At 45.7% G+C, this 23,890-nt stretch overlaps 14 non-coding genes and 4 pseudogenes across 14 annotated transcripts; all 18 read right to left on the bottom strand.

Annotated features, from left to right (window-relative positions):
* Window positions 1-749: 749 nt before the first annotated feature.
* Window positions 750-841, bottom strand: LOC141151219 (U2 spliceosomal RNA; annotated as a pseudogene).
* A 1,115-nt stretch (window positions 842-1,956) lies between these two features.
* On the bottom strand, window positions 1,957-2,149 carry LOC141150434 (U2 spliceosomal RNA). Its single transcript, XR_012246637.1, has one exon. It is a non-coding gene; the product is annotated as a U2 spliceosomal RNA (small nuclear RNA).
* A 2,853-nt stretch (window positions 2,150-5,002) lies between these two features.
* LOC141273945 (U2 spliceosomal RNA) lies at window positions 5,003-5,193 on the bottom strand. The gene has a single exon (XR_012322244.1). It is a non-coding gene; the product is annotated as a U2 spliceosomal RNA (small nuclear RNA).
* Window positions 5,194-6,308: 1,115 nt separating this feature from the next.
* LOC141273946 (U2 spliceosomal RNA) lies at window positions 6,309-6,499 on the bottom strand. Its single transcript, XR_012322245.1, has one exon. It is a non-coding gene; the product is annotated as a U2 spliceosomal RNA (small nuclear RNA).
* A 1,115-nt stretch (window positions 6,500-7,614) lies between these two features.
* LOC141273948 (U2 spliceosomal RNA) lies at window positions 7,615-7,805 on the bottom strand. Its single transcript, XR_012322247.1, has one exon. It is a non-coding gene; the product is annotated as a U2 spliceosomal RNA (small nuclear RNA).
* Window positions 7,806-8,920: 1,115 nt separating this feature from the next.
* On the bottom strand, window positions 8,921-9,103 carry LOC141150679 (U2 spliceosomal RNA). The gene has a single exon (XR_012246815.1). It is a non-coding gene; the product is annotated as a U2 spliceosomal RNA (small nuclear RNA).
* A 794-nt stretch (window positions 9,104-9,897) lies between these two features.
* Window positions 9,898-9,989, bottom strand: LOC141151220 (U2 spliceosomal RNA; annotated as a pseudogene).
* Window positions 9,990-11,104: 1,115 nt separating this feature from the next.
* LOC141273949 (U2 spliceosomal RNA) lies at window positions 11,105-11,295 on the bottom strand. The gene has a single exon (XR_012322248.1). It is a non-coding gene; the product is annotated as a U2 spliceosomal RNA (small nuclear RNA).
* Window positions 11,296-12,410: 1,115 nt separating this feature from the next.
* On the bottom strand, window positions 12,411-12,601 carry LOC141149589 (U2 spliceosomal RNA). The gene has a single exon (XR_012245881.1). It is a non-coding gene; the product is annotated as a U2 spliceosomal RNA (small nuclear RNA).
* A 1,115-nt stretch (window positions 12,602-13,716) lies between these two features.
* On the bottom strand, window positions 13,717-13,898 carry LOC141150785 (U2 spliceosomal RNA). The gene has a single exon (XR_012246901.1). It is a non-coding gene; the product is annotated as a U2 spliceosomal RNA (small nuclear RNA).
* A 794-nt stretch (window positions 13,899-14,692) lies between these two features.
* Window positions 14,693-14,784, bottom strand: LOC141151221 (U2 spliceosomal RNA; annotated as a pseudogene).
* Window positions 14,785-15,899: 1,115 nt separating this feature from the next.
* Window positions 15,900-16,082, bottom strand: LOC141150680 (U2 spliceosomal RNA). Its single transcript, XR_012246816.1, has one exon. It is a non-coding gene; the product is annotated as a U2 spliceosomal RNA (small nuclear RNA).
* A 794-nt stretch (window positions 16,083-16,876) lies between these two features.
* On the bottom strand, window positions 16,877-16,968 carry LOC141151222 (U2 spliceosomal RNA; annotated as a pseudogene).
* Window positions 16,969-18,083: 1,115 nt separating this feature from the next.
* On the bottom strand, window positions 18,084-18,274 carry LOC141150110 (U2 spliceosomal RNA). The gene has a single exon (XR_012246380.1). It is a non-coding gene; the product is annotated as a U2 spliceosomal RNA (small nuclear RNA).
* Window positions 18,275-19,389: 1,115 nt separating this feature from the next.
* On the bottom strand, window positions 19,390-19,580 carry LOC141273950 (U2 spliceosomal RNA). Its single transcript, XR_012322249.1, has one exon. It is a non-coding gene; the product is annotated as a U2 spliceosomal RNA (small nuclear RNA).
* Window positions 19,581-20,695: 1,115 nt separating this feature from the next.
* LOC141273951 (U2 spliceosomal RNA) lies at window positions 20,696-20,886 on the bottom strand. Its single transcript, XR_012322250.1, has one exon. It is a non-coding gene; the product is annotated as a U2 spliceosomal RNA (small nuclear RNA).
* A 1,115-nt stretch (window positions 20,887-22,001) lies between these two features.
* On the bottom strand, window positions 22,002-22,192 carry LOC141273952 (U2 spliceosomal RNA). Its single transcript, XR_012322251.1, has one exon. It is a non-coding gene; the product is annotated as a U2 spliceosomal RNA (small nuclear RNA).
* Window positions 22,193-23,307: 1,115 nt separating this feature from the next.
* LOC141273953 (U2 spliceosomal RNA) lies at window positions 23,308-23,498 on the bottom strand. Its single transcript, XR_012322252.1, has one exon. It is a non-coding gene; the product is annotated as a U2 spliceosomal RNA (small nuclear RNA).
* Window positions 23,499-23,890: the final 392 nt, after the last annotated feature.

Here is a 23,890-nt window from a genome sequence, read left to right on the forward strand (position 1 = left end):
AAAAGTGCACTTGGATGCTGGTCTTCTTGAAACCCTCTCCAAAAGGAGAAGGGTCCCCCAAACCATTCCCCGTCCCTCCGAGCCAGAAGGCCACAGCGAGGAACAGGGACAAATAGCCACCTCCAGCCGGAGCCAGAGGCGACCCAATCTTACCCCCAATACCTGCCCGAGTTCTCACCCGAGCAAGGCACTGGGAGCCAAAGACTGTGCTCCTCTCCCGGAAGAGGGGAGCCAACAACGCTCTCCTCCCGAAAGAGGAGAGCCAGTGGGGTTCAGGGGGGAGCGGAACCTGATGGCCACACACTCCCCCCCTAGACCTGCCAAGAGAGGAACCCGTAAGGGAACCGCATCCCGACAAAATCCTAGTAAGGACGTGGACACACGTGAAAAAGTGGACACACAGTGACAAAAAAAAATTAAATAAATAGTGAAGGTTTCACAGTATAATACTGCCCGGACCTTCGACCGGGAATTGAAAAATTCCCCATCCTAAGGCCAGAAGGCCCGGAATAAGGGTGTGTGTGAAGAAAGAAATATTGAAGTGCTAGTGCAAATGTGCCATAAACTCAAGTGGGGTTCCCAATCCCAGTGAGTTAAGGCACCCCAGGGTCACCACTCCTGGGGCACTTCACACTTCGGGCTTTCGATCTTCCCCGGCCCAATGGCGTCGATCCTGGGGGGCCATGCTTTCCACCAGATGACTATATTAGCCACCTGGCGTACTAACAAGCGCCTAAACCCCAGTGTGCATAATGTATCAATCTACTAGGGCGGCCAACATCCAAAACCGCCTTTTCGAAAGATACTACACTTGATCTTAGCCAAAAGGCCGAGAAGCGATAACCAGAATTGGTTTCAAACTACGGAGCCACCCAAGGATCCTGAAAAGTCCATTTGTGGAGATGAGCTCCTGGACTCCCGTTAAGAAGACATGTTGTCAACCTCTAGATCCCTTACATGCCTGCACTTTTCGGCTTGCTGCTGCTGCAATCCACGCGTTTTAGATCTGCATAACTCCACCTCTTTAAACACAGCACCTTCACCCCCTGCTGTTCCCACCCGCCTCAACACCGTTGGAAGGGAGGAGAACCAATTAAGGCGGGGGGTGGGGTGGAACGAGCAGCTGTCTACCCTTAGCAGGAGGGCTCCTGATTACATACCTCTCCTGCTGCTGCTGCTGCTGGCTGTCCAGCAGCAGACTGAAGGTGGCTGCTGCTGTGCACAGGTATATAAAGGCTCAGAGCCTATTATGACACGCGCAGCCAGCGTTCCATTGCCACATTCCATCTACTGCAGGCAGGATACCTGGCTGGCTGAATGTCGCTGAGAAGCTCACAGAGACCGCCATAAGCAACAGTTTAACAGAATGCCACAGACTAATCAACCAAACTTTTTGGGTTGGGTTCTCTTTTATAGTCTGCAGGCATTAAATGAAAGAAGTCAGTGTTCCAGCAGAAGGAGACAACGTTTCAGAAAAGGCATTGTAGCAAACCAAAAAAGAAATTTTAAGCGCAGCAGAGTAACCAGCGCACATACCTGTTAGCTCAGGTGAGTTTAAAAGGCTGCTGTTGATAACAAGGGCATTTGCTAAATAGATGGTGTGTGTGCAACAATATACTGAAAGGTCAATTATATTGTGCAGCTTATCTCACCACCTGTAGTTATTTAGGTGAAAGCTCCAAAATGCTTGCCTAATATGTCTGTTTATCCAAAAGGAAGTAAAAAGGGAGAGCTAGAAAGATAGCATTGCATCACATTACATGGCAATGCAATGCACAGTTGCTGAAGTTGAACCAAAATGAGCTTGTAATCTGGCTTCTGCAACTTTGAACATGAAAAATCCAATGAGGAGAAGAAAAGCAAAGCCAAAGAGTCCATCCCAAAATCCGACAAACAAGCAAAATGAACAAAAAATATTGAATTCAATTCTTTCTGATTTTAGAAACTGCATTAAAGAAGGGGTGCACCGGTCCTGGAGATACTGCAATACCAGGTCAATGCGTGGAGTGGACAGAGCAAGCTCTTTTTCCATCTCCCTGTTCTAAAAATCCATTTAATATATGGTCCCCAGATAGGGGACGTATCAGATATTAAACTGATAAGAACAGATTTTTTTTTTTTTTTTTTTTTTTTTTTTTTTAAAACCTATTCAGGTTAAAATTAATGTCCACTCCACAGTCCTCTTCTCCCCAAAGGGAGACAAGACGTGGACTCCAACTTAAATCATCATCAGGTTTTGGTACTTTTAATGTCAGAAAAAAAAATTACAAAAATACAACAATACTTACAAAGAAAGAAATGTTTCAGAACCTGAATGGATACCAAAAAAATAAAAATTAAATTATAACTGTATTAACAACAGTAATAACATCAAGTAAAATACTTGTAACCATTATCAAAAGCATGAACCCCAACCCAACTCAGAACCTTAAGGGACAAATCTTCAACCCTTGATGCTGAAAAAACTTGTTTCGATACACCATCTGGTATTCTATATTTCACACAAAAAACATTTTTATCTCTTATTAGTTCTTTCCTAACATTCTCTATAAGATAGTCCAAACGTTTCTCATCATACAACTTACGGTACAACCGGTTAAAATATTCTGCATTCTTTATAAACATAGGTTGTTGAAAAACAACTATATTTTCTTCCATTGCCACCTCCACTTCCTGTTCCTTTCTCTTTTCTTGCTTTTTAACCTTACCACGGCCAGTTCCCTGACTTACACCTCCCATTTCACTCTCTACCCTATCCCCCCAATCTACTCTTGTTTTCTCCATCTCCCTCTGCACTCCTACAGGTTTGCTTGCTTTTCCCTTTACCACCAACACCTTTTCTACACTTTCCTCCTTTCTCTCTACCAAAACCTTTTTAACCACTACCTCCTTCTCTTTATTTCTTTTCCTCTTTGGGCAATTCTTAAAAACATGCGTATCTTCCTGACACAAGTTGCACTTCCTCCGATCTTTACAATCCTTTGACTCATGATCACCTTTTTTGCAAAAACCACATACACCACCCGAACAATTTTCCTTTCCATGCCCGTATTGACGACAAACTCGACAAAAAGTGGGTATACCACTGAAAAAAATATCACCATTTATATTACCCAACTTAAACCTAGCTGGGGGAAGCAACACAGTCCCCTGCTCATCTTCTTTGAAACGGACCAAAAATTTCCACTTCGAAGTCCAAAAACCAAATTCATTATAAATCTTCCCTTTTGGTGTTACTGACAAACAAAAAAACTCCAAAAATGTAAGAACATCCTCTTCGTCCACCAATGGAGAGTACATTTTAACAATGATCCATTTATCTCTAACGGGGAAGTGTGGCATTACACTTATCCCCTCCATTCTTTTATCCTGGCTTGCAGTCATTTTCCTTAGATATCCTTCAAAAAAAACTTTGTCAACAAAAACTATATCATAAACACCCCTCCTGGGGTAGTCCATTATCGCCAACACTTCTTCTGTCTTCAAACCAAAAAGATCCACAAGAACTTGACTCATCACATACCTAAAATCCTTTTGATCTCGAAAGTTCTCCTGAACAACCAAACGAATAGAATTCTGCACCTTAGCGAATTCAGGCACATGATCTTCCTCTCCTTCATGTGATGCTGCAGACATCTTCTTCACAAACAGGTTCTCCTCTTCTCAATAGAAACCTTCAACACCAAAGTGCCAGGTAGATGATCGCCTCCCGTTGCCCGGGGACTAATCCGACTCCCTAATAGCAGCAGGGAGGTGAAGCCCTGCTGAAAAACAGAGCGATCCCCCCAGGCCAAGGAGCCGGGTACCCCGAGCATCTCTCAGCCAAGACCAAGGCAGCAGCCGCTAGATCACTGCACTTGATCTTAGCCAAAAGGCCGAGAAGCGATAACCAGAATTGGTTTCAAACTACGGAGCCACCCAAGGATCCTGAAAAGTCCATTTGTGGAGATGAGCTCCTGGACTCCCGTTAAGAAGACATGTTGTCAACCTCTAGATCCCTTACATGCCTGCACTTTTCGGCTTGCTGCTGCTGCAATCCACGCGTTTTAGATCTGCATAACTCCACCTCTTTAAACACAGCACCTTCACCCCCTGCTGTTCCCACCCGCCTCAACACCGTTGGAAGGGAGGAGAACCAATTAAGGCGGGGGGTGGGGTGGAACGAGCAGCTGTCTACCCTTAGCAGGAGGGCTCCTGATTACATACCTCTCCTGCTGCTGCTGCTGCTGGCTGTCCAGCAGCAGACTGAAGGTGGCTGCTGCTGTGCACAGGTATATAAAGGCTCAGAGCCTATTATGACACGCGCAGCCAGCGTTCCATTGCCACATTCCATCTACTGCAGGCAGGATACCTGGCTGGCTGAATGTCGCTGAGAAGCTCACAGAGACCGCCATAAGCAACAGTTTAACAGAATGCCACAGACTAATCAACCAAACTTTTTGGGTTGGGTTCTCTTTTATAGTCTGCAGGCATTAAATGAAAGAAGTCAGTGTTCCAGCAGAAGGAGACAACGTTTCAGAAAAGGCATTGTAGCAAACCAAAAAAGAAATTTTAAGTGCAGCAGAGTAACCAGCGCACATACCTGTTAGCTCAGGTGAGTTTAAAAGGCTGCTGTTGATAACAAGGGCATTTGCTAAATAGATGGTGTGTGTGCAACAATATACTGAAAGGTCAATTATATTGTGCAGCTTATCTCACCACCTGTAGTTATTTAGGTGAAAGCTCCAAAATGCTTGCCTAATATGTCTGTTTATCCAAAAGGAAGTAAAAAGGGAGAGCTAGAAAGATAGCATTGCATCACATTACATGGCAATGCAATGCACAGTTGCTGAAGTTGAACCAAAATGAGCTTGTAATCTGGCTTCTGCAACTTTGAACATGAAAAATCCAATGAGGAGAAGAAAAGCAAAGCCAAAGAGTCCATCCCAAAATCCGACAAACAAGCAAAATGAACAAAAAACATTGAATTCAATTCTTTCTGATTTTAGAAACTGCATTAAAGAAGGGGTGCACCGGTCCTGGAGATACTGCAATACCAGGTCAATGCGTGGAGTGGACAGAGCAAGCTCTTTTTCCATCTCCCTGTTCTAAAAATCCATTTAATATATGGTCCCCAGATAGGGGACGTATCAGATATTAAACTGATAAGAACAGATACTACACTTGATCTTAGCCAAAAGGCCGAGAAGCGATAACCAGAATTGGTTTCAAACTACGGAGCCACCCAAGGATCCTGAAAAGTCCATTTGTGGAGATGAGCTCCTGGACTCCCGTTAAGAAGACATGTTGTCAACCTCTAGATCCCTTACATGCCTGCACTTTTCGGCTTGCTGCTGCTGCAATCCACGCGTTTTAGATCTGCATAACTCCACCTCTTTAAACACAGCACCTTCACCCCCTGCTGTTCCCACCCGCCTCAACACCGTTGGAAGGGAGGAGAACCAATTAAGGCGGGGGGTGGGGTGGAACGAGCAGCTGTCTACCCTTAGCAGGAGGGCTCCTGATTACATACCTCTCCTGCTGCTGCTGCTGCTGGCTGTCCAGCAGCAGACTGAAGGTGGCTGCTGCTGTGCACAGGTATATAAAGGCTCAGAGCCTATTATGACACGCGCAGCCAGCGTTCCATTGCCACATTCCATCTACTGCAGGCAGGATACCTGGCTGGCTGAATGTCGCTGAGAAGCTCACAGAGACCGCCATAAGCAACAGTTTAACAGAATGCCACAGACTAATCAACCAAACTTTTTGGGTTGGGTTCTCTTTTATAGTCTGCAGGCATTAAATGAAAGAAGTCAGTGTTCCAGCAGAAGGAGACAACGTTTCAGAAAAGGCATTGTAGCAAACCAAAAAAGAAATTTTAAGCGCAGCAGAGTAACCAGCGCACATACCTGTTAGCTCAGGTGAGTTTAAAAGGCTGCTGTTGATAACAAGGGCATTTGCTAAATAGATGGTGTGTGTGCAACAATATACTGAAAGGTCAATTATATTGTGCAGCTTATCTCACCACCTGTAGTTATTTAGGTGAAAGCTCCAAAATGCTTGCCTAATATGTCTGTTTATCCAAAAGGAAGTAAAAAGGGAGAGCTAGAAAGATAGCATTGCATCACATTACATGGCAATGCAATGCACAGTTGCTGAAGTTGAACCAAAATGAGCTTGTAATCTGGCTTCTGCAACTTTGAACATGAAAAATCCAATGAGGAGAAGAAAAGCAAAGCCAAAGAGTCCATCCCAAAATCCGACAAACAAGCAAAATGAACAAAAAACATTGAATTCAATTCTTTCTGATTTTAGAAACTGCATTAAAGAAGGGGTGCACCGGTCCTGGAGATACTGCAATACCAGGTCAATGCGTGGAGTGGACAGAGCAAGCTCTTTTTCCATCTCCCTGTTCTAAAAATCCATTTAATATATGGTCCCCAGATAGGGGACGTATCAGATATTAAACTGATAAGAACAGATACTACACTTGATCTTAGCCAAAAGGCCGAGAAGCGATAACCAGAATTGGTTTCAAACTACGGAGCCACCCAAGGATCCTGAAAAGTCCATTTGTGGAGATGAGCTCCTGGACTCCCGTTAAGAAGACATGTTGTCAACCTCTAGATCCCTTACATGCCTGCACTTTTCGGCTTGCTGCTGCTGCAATCCACGCGTTTTAGATCTGCATAACTCCACCTCTTTAAACACAGCACCTTCACCCCCTGCTGTTCCCACCCGCCTCAACACCGTTGGAAGGGAGGAGAACCAATTAAGGCGGGGGGTGGGGTGGAACGAGCAGCTGTCTACCCTTAGCAGGAGGGCTCCTGATTACATACCTCTCCTGCTGCTGCTGCTGCTGGCTGTCCAGCAGCAGACTGAAGGTGGCTGCTGCTGTGCACAGGTATATAAAGGCTCAGAGCCTATTATGACACGCGCAGCCAGCGTTCCATTGCCACATTCCATCTACTGCAGGCAGGATACCTGGCTGGCTGAATGTCGCTGAGAAGCTCACAGAGACCGCCATAAGCAACAGTTTAACAGAATGCCACAGACTAATCAACCAAACTTTTTGGGTTGGGTTCTCTTTTATAGTCTGCAGGCATTAAATGAAAGAAGTCAGTGTTCCAGCAGAAGGAGACAACGTTTCAGAAAAGGCATTGTAGCAAACCAAAAAAGAAATTTTAAGCGCAGCAGAGTAACCAGCGCACATACCTGTTAGCTCAGGTGAGTTTAAAAGGCTGCTGTTGATAACAAGGGCATTTGCTAAATAGATGGTGTGTGTGCAACAATATACTGAAAGGTCAATTATATTGTGCAGCTTATCTCACCACCTGTAGTTATTTAGGTGAAAGCTCCAAAATGCTTGCCTAATATGTCTGTTTATCCAAAAGGAAGTAAAAAGGGAGAGCTAGAAAGATAGCATTGCATCACATTACATGGCAATGCAATGCACAGTTGCTGAAGTTGAACCAAAATGAGCTTGTAATCTGGCTTCTGCAACTTTGAACATGAAAAATCCAATGAGGAGAAGAAAAGCAAAGCCAAAGAGTCCATCCCAAAATCCGACAAACAAGCAAAATGAACAAAAAACATTGAATTCAATTCTTTCTGATTTTAGAAACTGCATTAAAGAAGGGGTGCACCGGTCCTGGAGATACTGCAATACCAGGTCAATGCGTGGAGTGGACAGAGCAAGCTCTTTTTCCATCTCCCTGTTCTAAAAATCCATTTAATATATGGTCCCCAGATAGGGGACGTATCAGATATTAAACTGATAAGAACAGATACTACACTTGATCTTAGCCAAAAGGCCGAGAAGCGATAACCAGAATTGGTTTCAAACTACGGAGCCACCCAAGGATCCTGAAAAGTCCATTTGTGGAGATGAGCTCCTGGACTCCCGTTAAGAAGACATGTTGTCAACCTCTAGATCCCTTACATGCCTGCACTTTTCGGCTTGCTGCTGCTGCAATCCACGCGTTTTAGATCTGCATAACTCCACCTCTTTAAACACAGCACCTTCACCCCCTGCTGTTCCCACCCGCCTCAACACCGTTGGAAGGGAGGAGAACCAATTAAGGCGGGGGGTGGGGTGGAACGAGCAGCTGTCTACCCTTAGCAGGAGGGCTCCTGATTACATACCTCTCCTGCTGCTGCTGCTGCTGGCTGTCCAGCAGCAGACTGAAGGTGGCTGCTGCTGTGCACAGGTATATAAAGGCTCAGAGCCTATTATGACACGCGCAGCCAGCGTTCCATTGCCACATTCCATCTACTGCAGGCAGGATACCTGGCTGGCTGAATGTCGCTGAGAAGCTCACAGAGACCGCCATAAGCAACAGTTTAACAGAATGCCACAGACTAATCAACCAAACTTTTTGGGTTGGGTTCTCTTTTATAGTCTGCAGGCATTAAATGAAAGAAGTCAGTGTTCCAGCAGAAGGAGACAACGTTTCAGAAAAGGCATTGTAGCAAACCAAAAAAGAAATTTTAAGCGCAGCAGAGTAACCAGCGCACATACCTGTTAGCTCAGGTGAGTTTAAAAGGCTGCTGTTGATAACAAGGGCATTTGCTAAATAGATGGTGTGTGTGCAACAATATACTGAAAGGTCAATTATATTGTGCAGCTTATCTCACCACCTGTAGTTATTTAGGTGAAAGCTCCAAAATGCTTGCCTAATATGTCTGTTTATCCAAAAGGAAGTAAAAAGGGAGAGCTAGAAAGATAGCATTGCATCACATTACATGGCAATGCAATGCACAGTTGCTGAAGTTGAACCAAAATGAGCTTGTAATCTGGCTTCTGCAACTTTGAACATGAAAAATCCAATGAGGAGAAGAAAAGCAAAGCCAAAGAGTCCATCCCAAAATCCGACAAACAAGCAAAATGAACAAAAAACATTGAATTCAATTCTTTCTGATTTTAGAAACTGCATTAAAGAAGGGGTGCACCGGTCCTGGAGATACTGCAATACCAGGTCAATGCGTGGAGTGGACAGAGCAAGCTCTTTTTCCATCTCCCTGTTCTAAAAATCCATTTAATATATGGTCCCCAGATAGGGGACGTATCAGATATTAAACTGATAAGAACAGATTTTTTTTTTTTTTTTTTTGAAAGCCCGAATTCGTGTACAAAACCCGAGTGCGCTTAAAAAAGTGACAAGTGCCACAAAAAAAGTGCACTAGGATGCTGGTCTTCTTGAAACCCTCTCCAAAAGGAGAAGGGTCCCCCAAACCATTCCCCGTCCCTCCGAGCCAAAAGGCCACAGCGAGGAACAGGGACAAAAAGCCACCTCCAGCCGAAGCCAGAGGCGACCCAATCATACCCCCAGCACCTGCCCGAGTTCTCACCCGAGCAAGGCACTGGGAGCCAAAGACTGTGCTCCCCTCCCGGAAGAGGGGAGCCAACAACGCTCTCCTCCCGAAAGAGGAGAGCCAGGGGGGTTCAGGGGGGAGCGGAACCTGATGGCCACACACTCCCCCCCTAGACCTGCCAAGAGAGGAACCCGTAAGGGAACCGCATCCCGGCAAAATCCTAGTAGGACGTGACACACGTGAATAAGTGGACACACAGTGACAAAGAAATTAAATAAATAGTGAAGGTTTCACAGTATAATACTGCCCGGACCTTCAACCGGGAATTGAAAAATTCCCCATCCTAAGGCCAGAAGGCCCGGAATAAGGGTGTGTGCGAAGAAAGAAAATTTGAAGTGCTTGTGCAAATGTGCCATAAACTCAAGTGGGGTTCCCAATCCCAGTGAGTTAAGGCACCCCAGGGTCACCACTCCTGGGGCACTTCACACTTCGGGCTTTCGATCTTCCCCGGCCCAATGGCGTCGATCCTGGGGGGCCATGCTTTCCACCAGATGACTATATTAGCCACCTGGCGTACTAACAAGCGCCTAAACCCCAGTGTGCATAATGTATCAATCTACTAGGGCGGCCAACATCCAAAACCGCCTTTTCGAAAGATACTACACTTGATCTTAGCCAAAAGGCCGAGAAGCGATAACCAGAATTGGTTTCAAACTACGGAGCCACCCAAGGATCCTGAAAAGTCCATTTGTGGAGATGAGCTCCTGGACTCCCGTTAAGAAGACATGTTGTCAACCTCTAGATCCCTTACATGCCTGCACTTTTCGGCTTGCTGCTGCTGCAATCCACGCGTTTTAGATCTGCATAACTCCACCTCTTTAAACACAGCACCTTCACCCCCTGCTGTTCCCACCCGCCTCAACACCGTTGGAAGGGAGGAGAACCAATTAAGGCGGGGGGTGGGGTGGAACGAGCAGCTGTCTACCCTTAGCAGGAGGGCTCCTGATTACATACCTCTCCTGCTGCTGCTGCTGCTGGCTGTCCAGCAGCAGACTGAAGGTGGCTGCTGCTGTGCACAGGTATATAAAGGCTCAGAGCCTATTATGACACGCGCAGCCAGCGTTCCATTGCCACATTCCATCTACTGCAGGCAGGATACCTGGCTGGCTGAATGTCGCTGAGAAGCTCACAGAGACCGCCATAAGCAACAGTTTAACAGAATGCCACAGACTAATCAACCAAACTTTTTGGGTTGGGTTCTCTTTTATAGTCTGCAGGCATTAAATGAAAGAAGTCAGTGTTCCAGCAGAAGGAGACAACGTTTCAGAAAAGGCATTGTAGCAAACCAAAAAAGAAATTTTAAGCGCAGCAGAGTAACCAGCGCACATACCTGTTAGCTCAGGTGAGTTTAAAAGGCTGCTGTTGATAACAAGGGCATTTGCTAAATAGATGGTGTGTGTGCAACAATATACTGAAAGGTCAATTATATTGTGCAGCTTATCTCACCACCTGTAGTTATTTAGGTGAAAGCTCCAAAATGCTTGCCTAATATGTCTGTTTATCCAAAAGGAAGTAAAAAGGGAGAGCTAGAAAGATAGCATTGCATCACATTACATGGCAATGCAATGCACAGTTGCTGAAGTTGAACCAAAATGAGCTTGTAATCTGGCTTCTGCAACTTTGAACATGAAAAATCCAATGAGGAGAAGAAAAGCAAAGCCAAAGAGTCCATCCCAAAATCCGACAAACAAGCAAAATGAACAAAAAACATTGAATTCAATTCTTTCTGATTTTAGAAACTGCATTAAAGAAGGGGTGCACCGGTCCTGGAGATACTGCAATACCAGGTCAATGCGTGGAGTGGACAGAGCAAGCTCTTTTTCCATCTCCCTGTTCTAAAAATCCATTTAATATATGGTCCCCAGATAGGGGACGTATCAGATATTAAACTGATAAGAACAGATACTACACTTGATCTTAGCCAAAAGGCCGAGAAGCGATAACCAGAATTGGTTTCAAACTACGGAGCCACCCAAGGATCCTGAAAAGTCCATTTGTGGAGATGAGCTCCTGGACTCCCGTTAAGAAGACATGTTGTCAACCTCTAGATCCCTTACATGCCTGCACTTTTCGGCTTGCTGCTGCTGCAATCCACGCGTTTTAGATCTGCATAACTCCACCTCTTTAAACACAGCACCTTCACCCAGTGCTGTTCCCACCCGCCTCAACACCGTTGGAAGGGAGGAGAACCAATTAAGGCGGGGGGTGGGGTGGAACGAGCAGCTGTCTACCCTTAGCAGGAGGGCTCCTGATTACATACCTCTCCTGCTGCTGCTGCTGCTGGCTGTCCAGCAGCAGACTGAAGGTGGCTGCTGCTGTGCACAGGTATATAAAGGCTCAGAGCCTATTATGACACGCGCAGCCAGCGTTCCATTGCCACATTCCATCTACTGCAGGCAGGATACCTGGCTGGCTGAATGTCGCTGAGAAGCTCACAGAGACCGCCATAAGCAACAGTTTAACAGAATGCCACAGACTAATCAACCAAACTTTTTGGGTTGGGTTCTCTTTTATAGTCTGCAGGCATTAAATGAAAGAAGTCAGTGTTCCAGCAGAAGGAGACAACGTTTCAGAAAAGGCATTGTAGCAAACCAAAAAAGAAATTTTAAGCGCAGCAGAGTAACCAGCGCACATACCTGTTAGCTCAGGTGAGTTTAAAAGGCTGCTGTTGATAACAAGGGCATTTGCTAAATAGATGGTGTGTGTGCAACAATATACTGAAAGGTCAATTATATTGTGCAGCTTATCTCACCACCTGTAGTTATTTAGGTGAAAGCTCCAAAATGCTTGCCTAATATGTCTGTTTATCCAAAAGGAAGTAAAAAGGGAGAGCTAGAAAGATAGCATTGCATCACATTACATGGCAATGCAATGCACAGTTGCTGAAGTTGAACCAAAATGAGCTTGTAATCTGGCTTCTGCAACTTTGAACATGAAAAATCCAATGAGGAGAAGAAAAGCAAAGCCAAAGAGTCCATCCCAAAATCCGACAAACAAGCAAAATGAACAAAAAACATTGAATTCAATTCTTTCTGATTTTAGAAACTGCATTAAAGAAGGGGTGCACCGGTCCTGGAGATACTGCAATACCAGGTCAATGCGTGGAGTGGACAGAGCAAGCTCTTTTTCCATCTCCCTGTTCTAAAAATCCATTTAATATATGGTCCCCAGATAGGGAACGTATCAGATATTAAACTGATAAGAACAGATACTACACTTGATCTTAGCCAAAAGGCCGAGAAGCGATAACCAGAATTGGTTTCAAACTACGGAGCCACCCAAGGATCCTGAAAAGTCCATTTGTGGAGATGAGCTCCTGGACTCCCGTTAAGAAGACATGTTGTCAACCTCTAGATCCCTTACATGCCTGCACTTTTCGGCTTGCTGCTGCTGCAATCCACGCGTTTTAGATCTGCATAACTCCACCTCTTTAAACACAGCACCTTCACCCCCTGCTGTTCCCACCCGCCTCAACACCGTTGGAAGGGAGGAGAACCAATTAAGGCGGGGGGTGGGGTGGAACGAGCAGCTGTCTACCCTTAGCAGGAGGGCTCCTGATTACATACCTCTCCTGCTGCTGCTGCTGCTGGCTGTCCAGCAGCAGACTGAAGGTGGCTGCTGCTGTGCACAGGTATATAAAGGCTCAGAGCCTATTATGACACGCGCAGCCAGCGTTCCATTGCCACATTCCATCTACTGCAGGCAGGATACCTGGCTGGCTGAATGTCGCTGAGAAGCTCACAGAGACCGCCATAAGCAACAGTTTAACAGAATGCCACAGACTAATCAACCAAACTTTTTGGGTTGGGTTCTCTTTTATAGTCTGCAGGCATTAAATGAAAGAAGTCAGTGTTCCAGCAGAAGGAGACAACGTTTCAGAAAAGGCATTGTAGCAAACCAAAAAAGAAATTTTAAGCGCAGCAGAGTAACCAGCGCACATACCTGTTAGCTCAGGTGAGTTTAAAAGGCTGCTGTTGATAACAAGGGCATTTGCTAAATAGATGGTGTGTGTGCAACAATATACTGAAAGGTCAATTATATTGTGCAGCTTATCTCACCACCTGTAGTTATTTAGGTGAAAGCTCCAAAATGCTTGCCTAATATGTCTGTTTATCCAAAAGGAAGTAAAAAGGGAGAGCTAGAAAGATAGCATTGCATCACATTACATGGCAATGCAATGCACAGTTGCTGAAGTTGAACCAAAATAAGCTTGTAATCTGGCTTCTGCAACTTTGAACATGAAAAATCCAATGAGGAGAAGAAAAGCAAAGCCAAAGAGTCCATCCCAAAATCCGACAAACAAGCAAAATGAACAAAAAACATTGAATTCAATTCTTTCTGATTTTAGAAACTGCATTAAAGAAGGGGTGCACCGGTCCTGGAGATACTGCAATACCAGGTCAATGCGTGGAGTGGACAGAGCAAGCTCTTTTTCCATCTCCCTGTTCTAAAAAATCCATTTAATATATGGTCCCCAGATAGGGGACGTATCAGATATTAAACTGATAAGAACAGATTTTTTTTTTTTTTTTCGAAAGCCCGAATTCGTGTACAAAACCCGAGTGCGCTTAAAAAAGTGACAAGTGCCACAAAAAAAGTGCACTAGGATGCTGGTCTTCTTGAAACCCTCTCCAAAAGGAGAAGGGTCCCCCAAACCATTCCCCGTCCCTCCGAGCCAAAAGGCCACAGCGAGGAACAGGGACAAAAAGCCACCTCCAGCCGAAGCCAGAGGCGACCCAATCTTACCCCCAGCACCTGCCCGAGTTCTCACCCGAGCAAGGCACTGGGAGCCAAAGACTGTGCTCCCCTCCCGGAAGAGGGGAGCCAACAACGCTCTCCTCCCGAAAGAGGAGAGCCAGGGGGGTTCAGGGGGGAGCGGAACCTGATGGCCACACACTCCCCCCCTAGACCTGCCAAGAGAGGAACCCGTAAGGGAACCGCATCCCGACAAAATCCTAATAGGACGTGACACACGTGAATAAGTGGACACACAGTGACAAAGAAATTAAATAAATAGTGAAGGTTTCACAGTATAATACTGCCCGGACCTTCGACCGGGAATTGAAAAATTCCCCATCCTAAGGCCAGAAGGCCCGGAATAAGGGTGTGTGCGAAGAAAGAAAATTTGAAGTGCTTGTGCAAATGTGCCATAAACTCAAGTGGGGTTCCCAATCCCAGTGAGTTAAGGCACCCCAGGGTCACCACTCCTGGGGCACTTCACACTTCGGGCTTTCGATCTTCCCCGGCCCAATGGCGTCGATCCTGGGGGGCCATGCTTTCCACCAGATGACTATATTAGCCACCTGGCGTACTAACAAGCGCCTAAACCCCAGTGTGCATAATGTATCAATCTACTAGGGCGGCCAACATCCAAAACCGCCTTTTCGAAAGATACTACACTTGATCTTAGCCAAAAGGCCGAGAAGCGATAACCAGAATTGGTTTCAAACTACGGAGCCACCCAAGGATCCTGAAAAGTCCATTTGTGGAGATGAGCTCCTGGACTCCCGTTAAGAAGACATGTTGTCAACCTCTAGATCCCTTACATGCCTGCACTTTTCGGCTTGCTGCTGCTGCAATCCACGCGTTTTAGATCTGCATAACTCCACCTCTTTAAACACAGCACCTTCACCCCCTGCTGTTCCCACCCGCCTCAACACCGTTGGAAGGGAGGAGAACCAATTAAGGCGGGGGGTGGGGTGGAACGAGCAGCTGTCTACCCTTAGCAGGAGGGCTCCTGATTACATACCTCTCCTGCTGCTGCTGCTGCTGGCTGTCCAGCAGCAGACTGAAGGTGGCTGCTGCTGTGCACAGGTATATAAAGGCTCAGAGCCTATTATGACACGCGCAGCCAGCGTTCCATTGCCACATTCCATCTACTGCAGGCAGGATACCTGGCTGGCTGAATGTCGCTGAGAAGCTCACAGAGACCGCCATAAGCAACAGTTTAACAGAATGCCACAGACTAATCAACCAAACTTTTTGGGTTGGGTTCTCTTTTATAGTCTGCAGGCATTAAATGAAAGAAGTCAGTGTTCCAGCAGAAGGAGACAACGTTTCAGAAAAGGCATTGTAGCAAACCAAAAAAGAAATTTTAAGCGCAGCAGAGTAACCAGCGCACATACCTGTTAGCTCAGGTGAGTTTAAAAGGCTGCTGTTGATAACAAGGGCATTTGCTAAATAGATGGTGTGTGTGCAACAATATACTGAAAGGTCAATTATATTGTGCAGCTTATCTCACCACCTGTAGTTATTTAGGTGAAAGCTCCAAAATGCTTGCCTAATATGTCTGTTTATCCAAAAGGAAGTAAAAAGGGAGAGCTAGAAAGATAGCATTGCATCACATTACATGGCAATGCAATGCACAGTTGCTGAAGTTGAACCAAAATGAGCTTGTAATCTGGCTTCTGCAACTTTGAACATGAAAAATCCAATGAGGAGAAGAAAAGCAAAGCCAAAGAGTCCATCCCAAAATCCGACAAACAAGCAAAATGAACAAAAAACATTGAATTCAATTCTTATTGATTTTAGAAACTGCATTAAAGAAGGGGTGCACCGGTCCTGGAGATACTGCAATACCAGGTCAATGCGTGGAGTGGACAGAGCAAGCTCTTTTTCCATCTCCCTGTTCTAAAAATCCATTTAATATATGGTCCCCAGATAGGGGACGTATCAGATATTAAACTGATAAGAACAGATTTTTTTTTTTTTTTTTTTGAAAGCCCGAATTCGTGTACAAAACCCGAGTGCGCTTAAAAAAGTGACAAGTGCCACAAAAAAAGTGCACTAGGATGCTGGTCTTCTTGAAACCCTCTCCAAAAGGAGAAGGGTCCCCCAAACCATTCCCCGTCCCTCCGAGCCAAAAGGCCACAGCGAGGAACAGGGACAAAAAGCCACCTCCAGCCGAAGCCAGAGGCGACCCAATCATACCCCCAGCACCTGCCCGAGTTCTCACCCGAGCAAGGCACTGGGAGCCAAAGACTGTGCTCCCCTCGCGGAAGAGGGGAGCCAACAACGCTCTCCTCCCGAAAGAGGAGAGCCAGGGGGGTTCAGGGGGGAGCGGAACCTGATGGCCACACACTCCCCCCCTAGACCTGCCAAGAGAGGAACCCGTAAGGGAACCGCATCCCGGCAAAATCCTAGTAGGACGTGACACACGTGAATAAGTGGACACACAGTGACAAAGAAATTAAATAAATAGTGAAGGTTTCACAGTATAATACTGTCCGGACCTTCAACTGGGAATTGAAAAATTCCCCATCCTAAGGCCAGAAGGCCCGGAATAAGGGTGTGTGCGAAGAAAGAAAATTTGAAGTGCTTGTGCAAATGTGCCATAAACTCAAGTGAGGTTCCCAATCCCAGTGAGTTAAGGCACCCCAGGGTCACCACTCCTGGGGCACTTCACACTTCGGGCTTTCGATCTTCCCCGGCCCAATGGCGTCGATCCTGGGGGGCCATGCTTTCCACCAGATGACTATATTAGCCACCTGGCGTACTAACAAGCGCCTAAACCCCAGTGTGCATAATGTATCAATCTACTAGGGCGGCCAACATCCAAAACCGCCTTTTCGAAAGATACTACACTTGATCTTAGCCAAAAGGCCGAGAAGCGATAACCAGAATTGGTTTCAAACTACGGAGCCACCCAAGGATCCTGAAAAGTCCATTTGTGGAGATGAGCTCCTGGACTCCCGTTAAGAAGACATGTTGTCAACCTCTAGATCCCTTACATGCCTGCACTTTTCGGCTTGCTGCTGCTGCAATCCACGCGTTTTAGATCTGCATAACTCCACCTCTTTAAACACAGCACCTTCACCCCCTGCTGTTCCCACCCGCCTCAACACCGTTGGAAGGGAGGAGAACCAATTAAGGCGGGGGGTGGGGTGGAACGAGCAGCTGTCTACCCTTAGCAGGAGGGCTCCTGATTACATACCTCTCCTGCTGCTGCTGCTGCTGGCTGTCCAGCAGCAGACTGAAGGTGGCTGCTGCTGTGCACAGGTATATAAAGGCTCAGAGCCTATTATGACACGCGCAGCCAGCGTTCCATTGCCACATTCCATCTACTGCAGGCAGGATACCTGGCTGGCTGAATGTCGCTGAGAAGCTCACAGAGACCGCCATAAGCAACAGTTTAACAGAATGCCACAGACTAATCAACCAAACTTTTTGGGTTGGGTTCTCTTTTATAGTCTGCAGGCATTAAATGAAAGAAGTCAGTGTTCCAGCAGAAGGAGACAACGTTTCAGAAAAGGCATTGTAGCAAACCAAAAAAGAAATTTTAAGCGCAGCAGAGTAACCAGCGCACATACCTGTTAGCTCAGGTGAGTTTAAAAGGCTGCTGTTGATAACAAGGGCATTTGCTAAATAGATGGTGTGTGTGCAACAATATACTGAAAGGTCAATTATATTGTGCAGCTTATCTCACCACCTGTAGTTATTTAGGTGAAAGCTCCAAAATGCTTGCCTAATATGTCTGTTTATCCAAAAGGAAGTAAAAAGGGAGAGCTAGAAAGATAGCATTGCATCACATTACATGGCAATGCAATGCACAGTTGCTGAAGTTGAACCAAAATGAGCTTGTAATCTGGCTTCTGCAACTTTGAACATGAAAAATCCAATGAGGAGAAGAAAAGCAAAGCCAAAGAGTCCATCCCAAAATCCGACAAACAAGCAAAATGAACAAAAAACATTGAATTCAATTCTTTCTGATTTTAGAAACTGCATTAAAGAAGGGGTGCACCGGTCCTGGAGATACTGCAATACCAGGTCAATGCGTGGAGTGGACAGAGCAAGCTCTTTTTCCATCTCCCTGTTCTAAAAATCCATTTAATATATGGTCCCCAGATAGGGGACGTATCAGATATTAAACTGATAAGAACAGATACTACACTTGATCTTAGCCAAAAGTCCGAGAAGCGATAACCAGAATTGGTTTCAAACTACGGAGCCACCCAAGGATCCTGAAAAGTCCATTTGTGGAGATGAGCTCCTGGACTCCCGTTAAGAAGACATGTTGTCAACCTCTAGATCCCTTACATGCCTGCACTTTTCGGCTTGCTGCTGCTGCAATCCACGCGTTTTAGATCTGCATAACTCCACCTCTTTAAACACAGCACCTTCACCCCCTGCTGTTCCCACCCGCCTCAACACCGTTGGAAGGGAGGAGAACCAATTAAGGCGGGGGGTGGGGTGGAACGAGCAGCTGTCTACCCTTAGCAGGAGGGCTCCTGATTACATACCTCTCCTGCTGCTGCTGCTGCTGGCTGTCCAGCAGCAGACTGAAGGTGGCTGCTGCTGTGCACAGGTATATAAAGGCTCAGAGCCTATTATGACACGCGCAGCCAGCGTTCCATTGCCACATTCCATCTACTGCAGGCAGGATACCTGGCTGGCTGAATGTCGCTGAGAAGCTCACAGAGACCGCCATAAGCAACAGTTTAACAGAATGCCACAGACTAATCAACCAAACTTTTTGGGTTGGGTTCTCTTTTATAGTCTGCAGGCATTAAATGAAAGAAGTCAGTGTTCCAGCAGAAGGAGACAACGTTTCAGAAAAGGCATTGTAGCAAACCAAAAAATAAATTTTAAGCGCAGCAGAGTAACCAGCGCACATACCTGTTAGCTCAGGTGAGTTTAAAAGGCTGCTGTTGATAACAAGGGCATTTGCTAAATAGATGGTGTGTGTGCAACAATATACTGAAAGGTCAATTATATTGTGCAGCTTATCTCACCACCTGTAGTTATTTAGGTGAAAGCTCCAAAATGCTTGCCTAATATGTCTGTTTATCCAAAAGGAAGTAAAAAGGGAAAGCTAGAAAGATAGCATTGCATCACATTACATGGCAATGCAATGCACAGTTGCTGAAGTTGAACCAAAATGAGCTTGTAATCTGGCTTCTGCAACTTTGAACATGAAAAATCCAATGAGGAGAAGAAAAGCAAAGCCAAAGAGTCCATCCCAAAATCCGACAAACAAGCAAAATGAACAAAAAACATTGAATTCAATTCTTTCTGATTTTAGAAACTGCATTAAAGAAGGGGTGCACCGGTCCTGGAGATACTGCAATACCAGGTCAATGCGTGGAGTGGACAGAGCAAGCTCTTTTTCCATCTCCCTGTTCTAAAAATCCATTTAATATATGGTCCCCAGATAGGGGACGTATCAGATATTAAACTGATAAGAACAGATACTACACTTGATCTTAGCCAAAAGGCCGAGAAGCGATAACCAGAATTGGTTTCAAACTACGGAGCCACCCAAGGATCCTGAAAAGTCCATTTGTGGAGATGAGCTCCTGGACTCCCGTTAAGAAGACATGTTGTCAACCTCTAGATCCCTTACATGCCTGCACTTTTCGGCTTGCTGCTGCTGCAATCCACGCGTTTTAGATCTGCATAACTCCACCTCTTTAAACACAGCACCTTCACCCCCTGCTGTTCCCACCCGCCTCAACACCGTTGGAAGGGAGGAGAACCAATTAAGGCGGGGGGTGGGGTGGAACGAGCAGCTGTCTACCCTTAGCAGGAGGGCTCCTGATTACATACCTCTCCTGCTGCTGCTGCTGCTGGCTGTCCAGCAGCAGACTGAAGGTGGCTGCTGCTGTGCACAGGTATATAAAGGCTCAGAGCCTATTATGACACGCGCAGCCAGCGTTCCATTGCCACATTCCATCTACTGCAGGCAGGATACCTGGCTGGCTGAATGTCGCTGAGAAGCTCACAGAGACCGCCATAAGCAACAGTTTAACAGAATGCCACAGACTAATCAACCAAACTTTTTGGGTTGGGTTCTCTTTTATAGTCTGCAGGCATTAAATGAAAGAAGTCAGTGTTCCAGCAGAAGGAGACAACGTTTCAGAAAAGGCATTGTAGCAAACCAAAAAAGAAATTTTAAGCGCAGCAGAGTAACCAGCGCACATACCTGTTAGCTCAGGTGAGTTTAAAAGGCTGCTGTTGATAACAAGGGCATTTGCTAAATAGATGGTGTGTGTGCAACAATATACTGAAAGGTCAATTATATTGTGCAGCTTATCTCACCACCTGTAGTTATTTAGGTGAAAGCTCCAAAATGCTTGCCTAATATGTCTGTTTATCCAAAAGGAAGTAAAAAGGGAGAGCTAGAAAGATAGCATTGCATCACATTACATGGCAATGCAATGCACAGTTGCTGAAGTTGAACCAAAATGAGCTTGTAATCTGGCTTCTGCAACTTTGAACATGAAAAATCCAATGAGGAGAAGAAAAGCAAAGCCAAAGAGTCCATCCCAAAATCCGACAAACAAGCAAAATGAACAAAAAACATTGAATTCAATTCTTTCTGATTTTAGAAACTGCATTAAAGAAGGGGTGCACCGGTCCTGGAGATACTGCAATACCAGGTCAATGCGTGGAGTGGACAGAGCAAGCTCTTTTTCCATCTCCCTGTTCTAAAAATCCATTTAATATATGGTCCCCAGATAGGGGACGTATCAGATATTAAACTGATAAGAACAGATACTACACTTGATCTTAGCCAAAAGGCCGAGAAGCGATAACCAGAATTGGTTTCAAACTACGGAGCCACCCAAGGATCCTGAAAAGTCCATTTGTGGAGATGAGCTCCTGGACTCCCGTTAAGAAGACATGTTGTCAACCTCTAGATCTCTTACATGCCTGCACTTTTCGGCTTGCTGCTGCTGCAATCCACGCGTTTTAGATCTGCATAACTCCACCTCTTTAAACACAGCACCTTCACCCCCTGCTGTTCCCACCCGCCTCAACACCGTTGGAAGGGAGGAGAACCAATTAAGGCGGGGGGTGGGGTGGAACGAGCAGCTGTCTACCCTTAGCAGGAGGGCTCCTGATTACATACCTCTCCTGCTGCTGCTGCTGCTGGCTGTCCAGCAGCAGACTGAAGGTGGCTGCTGCTGTGCACAGGTATATAAAGGCTCAGAGCCTATTATGACACGCGCAGCCAGCGTTCCATTGCCACATTCCATCTACTGCAGGCAGGATACCTGGCTGGCTGAATGTCGCTGAGAAGCTCACAGAGACCGCCATAAGCAACAGTTTAACAGAATGCCACAGACTAATCAACCAAACTTTTTGGGTTGGGTTCTCTTTTATAGTCTGCAGGCATTAAATGAAAGAAGTCAGTGTTCCAGCAGAAGGAGACAACGTTTCAGAAAAGGCATTGTAGCAAACCAAAAAAGAAATTTTAAGCGCAGCAGAGTAACCAGCGCACATACCTGTTAGCTCAGGTGAGTTTAAAAGGCTGCTGTTGATAACAAGGGCATTTGCTAAATAGATGGTGTGTGTGCAACAATATACTGAAAGGTCAATTATATTGTGCAGCTTATCTCACCACCTGTAGTTATTTAGGTGAAAGCTCCAAAATGCTTGCCTAATATGTCTGTTTATCCAAAAGGAAGTAAAAAGGGAGAGCTAGAAAGATAGCATTGCATCACATTACATGGCAATGCAATGCACAGTTGCTGAAGTTGAACCAAAATGAGCTTGTAATCTGGCTTCTGCAACTTTGAACATGAAAAATCCAATGAGGAGAAGAAAAGCAAAGCCAAAGAGTCCATCCCAAAATCCGACAAACAAGCAAAATGAACAAAAAACATTGAATTCAATTCTTTCTGATTTTAGAAACTGCATTAAAGAAGGGGTGCACCGGTCCTGGAGATACTGCAATACCAGGTCAATGCGTGGAGTGGACAGAGCAAGCTCTTTTTCCATCTCCCTGTTCTAAAAATCCATTTAATATATGGTCCCCAGATAGGGGACGTATCAGATATTAAACTGATAAGAACAGATACTACACTTGATCTTAGCCAAAAGGCCGAGAAGCGATAACCAGAATTGGTTTCAAACTACGGAGCCACCCAAGGATCCTGAAAAGGCCATTTGTGGAGATGAGCTCCTGGACTCCCGTTAAGAAGACATGTTGTCAACCTCTAGATCCCTTACATGCCTGCACTTTTCGGCTTGCTGCTGCTGCAATCCACGCGTTTTAGATCTGCATAACTCCACCTCTTTAAACACAGCACCTTCACCCCCTGCTGTTCCCACCCGCCTCAACACCGTTGGAAGGGAGGAGAACCAATTAAGGCGGGGGGTGGGGTGGAACGAGCAGCTGTCTACCCTTAGCAGGAGGGCTCCTGATTACATACCTCTCCTGCTGCTGCTGCTGCTGGCTGTCCAGCAGCAGACTGAAGGTGGCTGCTGCTGTGCACAGGTATATAAAGGCTCAGAGCCTATTATGACACGCGCAGCCAGCGTTCCATTGCCACATTCCATCTACTGCAGGCAGGATACCTGGCTGGCTGAATGTCGCTGAGAAGCTCACAGAGACCGCCATAAGCAACAGTTTAACAGAATGCCACAGACTAATCAACCAAACTTTTTGGGTTGGGTTCTCTTTTATAGTCTGCAGGCATTAAATGAAAGAAGTCAGTGTTCCAGCAGAAGGAGACAACGTTTCAGAAAAGGCATTGTAGCAAACCAAAAAAGAAATTTTAAGCGCAGCAGAGTAACCAGCGCACATACCTGTTAGCTCAGGTGAGTTTAAAAGGCTGCTGTTGATAACAAGGGCATTTGCTAAATAGATGGTGTGTGTGCAACAATATACTGAAAGGTCAATTATATTGTGCAGCTTATCTCACCACCTGTAGTTATTTAGGTGAAAGCTCCAAAATGCTTGCCTAATATGTCTGTTTATCCAAAAGGAAGTAAAAAGGGAGAGCTAGAAAGATAGCATTGCATCACATTACATGGCAATGCAATGCACAGTTGCTGAAGTTGAACCAAAATGAGCTTGTAATCTGGCTTCTGCAACTTTGAACATGAAAAATCCAATGAGGAGAAGAAAAGCAAAGCCAAAGAGTCCATCCCAAAATCCGACAAACAAGCAAAATGAACAAAAAACATTGAATTCAATTCTTTCTGATTTTAGAAACTGCATTAAAGAAGGGGTGCACCGGTCCTGGAGATACTGCAATACCAGGTCAATGCGTGGAGTGGACAGAGCAAGCTCTTTTTCCATCTCCCTGTTCTAAAAATCCATTTAATATATGGTCCCCAGATAGGGGACGTATCAGATATTAAACTGATAAGAACAGATACTACACTTGATCTTAGCCAAAAGGCCGAGAAGCGATAACCAGAATTGGTTTCAAACTACGGAGCCACCCAAGGATCCTGAAAAGTCCATTTGTGGAGATGAGCTCCTGGACTCCCGTTAAGAAGACATGTTGTCAACCTCTAGATCCCTTACATGCCTGCACTTTTCGGCTTGCTGCTGCTGCAATCCACGCGTTTTAGATCTGCATAACTCCACCTCTTTAAACACAGCACCTTCACCCCCTGCTGTTCCCACCCGCCTCAACACCGTTGGAAGGGAGGAGAACCAATTAAGGCGGGGGGTGGGGTGGAACGAGCAGCTGTCTACCCTTAGCAGGAGGGCTCCTGATTACATACCTCTCCTGCTGCTGCTGCTGCTGGCTGTCCAGCAGCAGACTGAAGGTGGCTGCTGCTGTGCACAGGTATATAA

The sequence above is a fragment of the Phyllobates terribilis genome, unplaced genomic scaffold (genome assembly GCF_046119375.1).
Source record: "Phyllobates terribilis strain yellow unplaced genomic scaffold, ASM4611937v1 Scaffold_5__5_contigs__length_657084704, whole genome shotgun sequence".
Lineage (NCBI taxonomy): Eukaryota > Metazoa > Chordata > Amphibia > Anura > Dendrobatidae > Phyllobates > Phyllobates terribilis.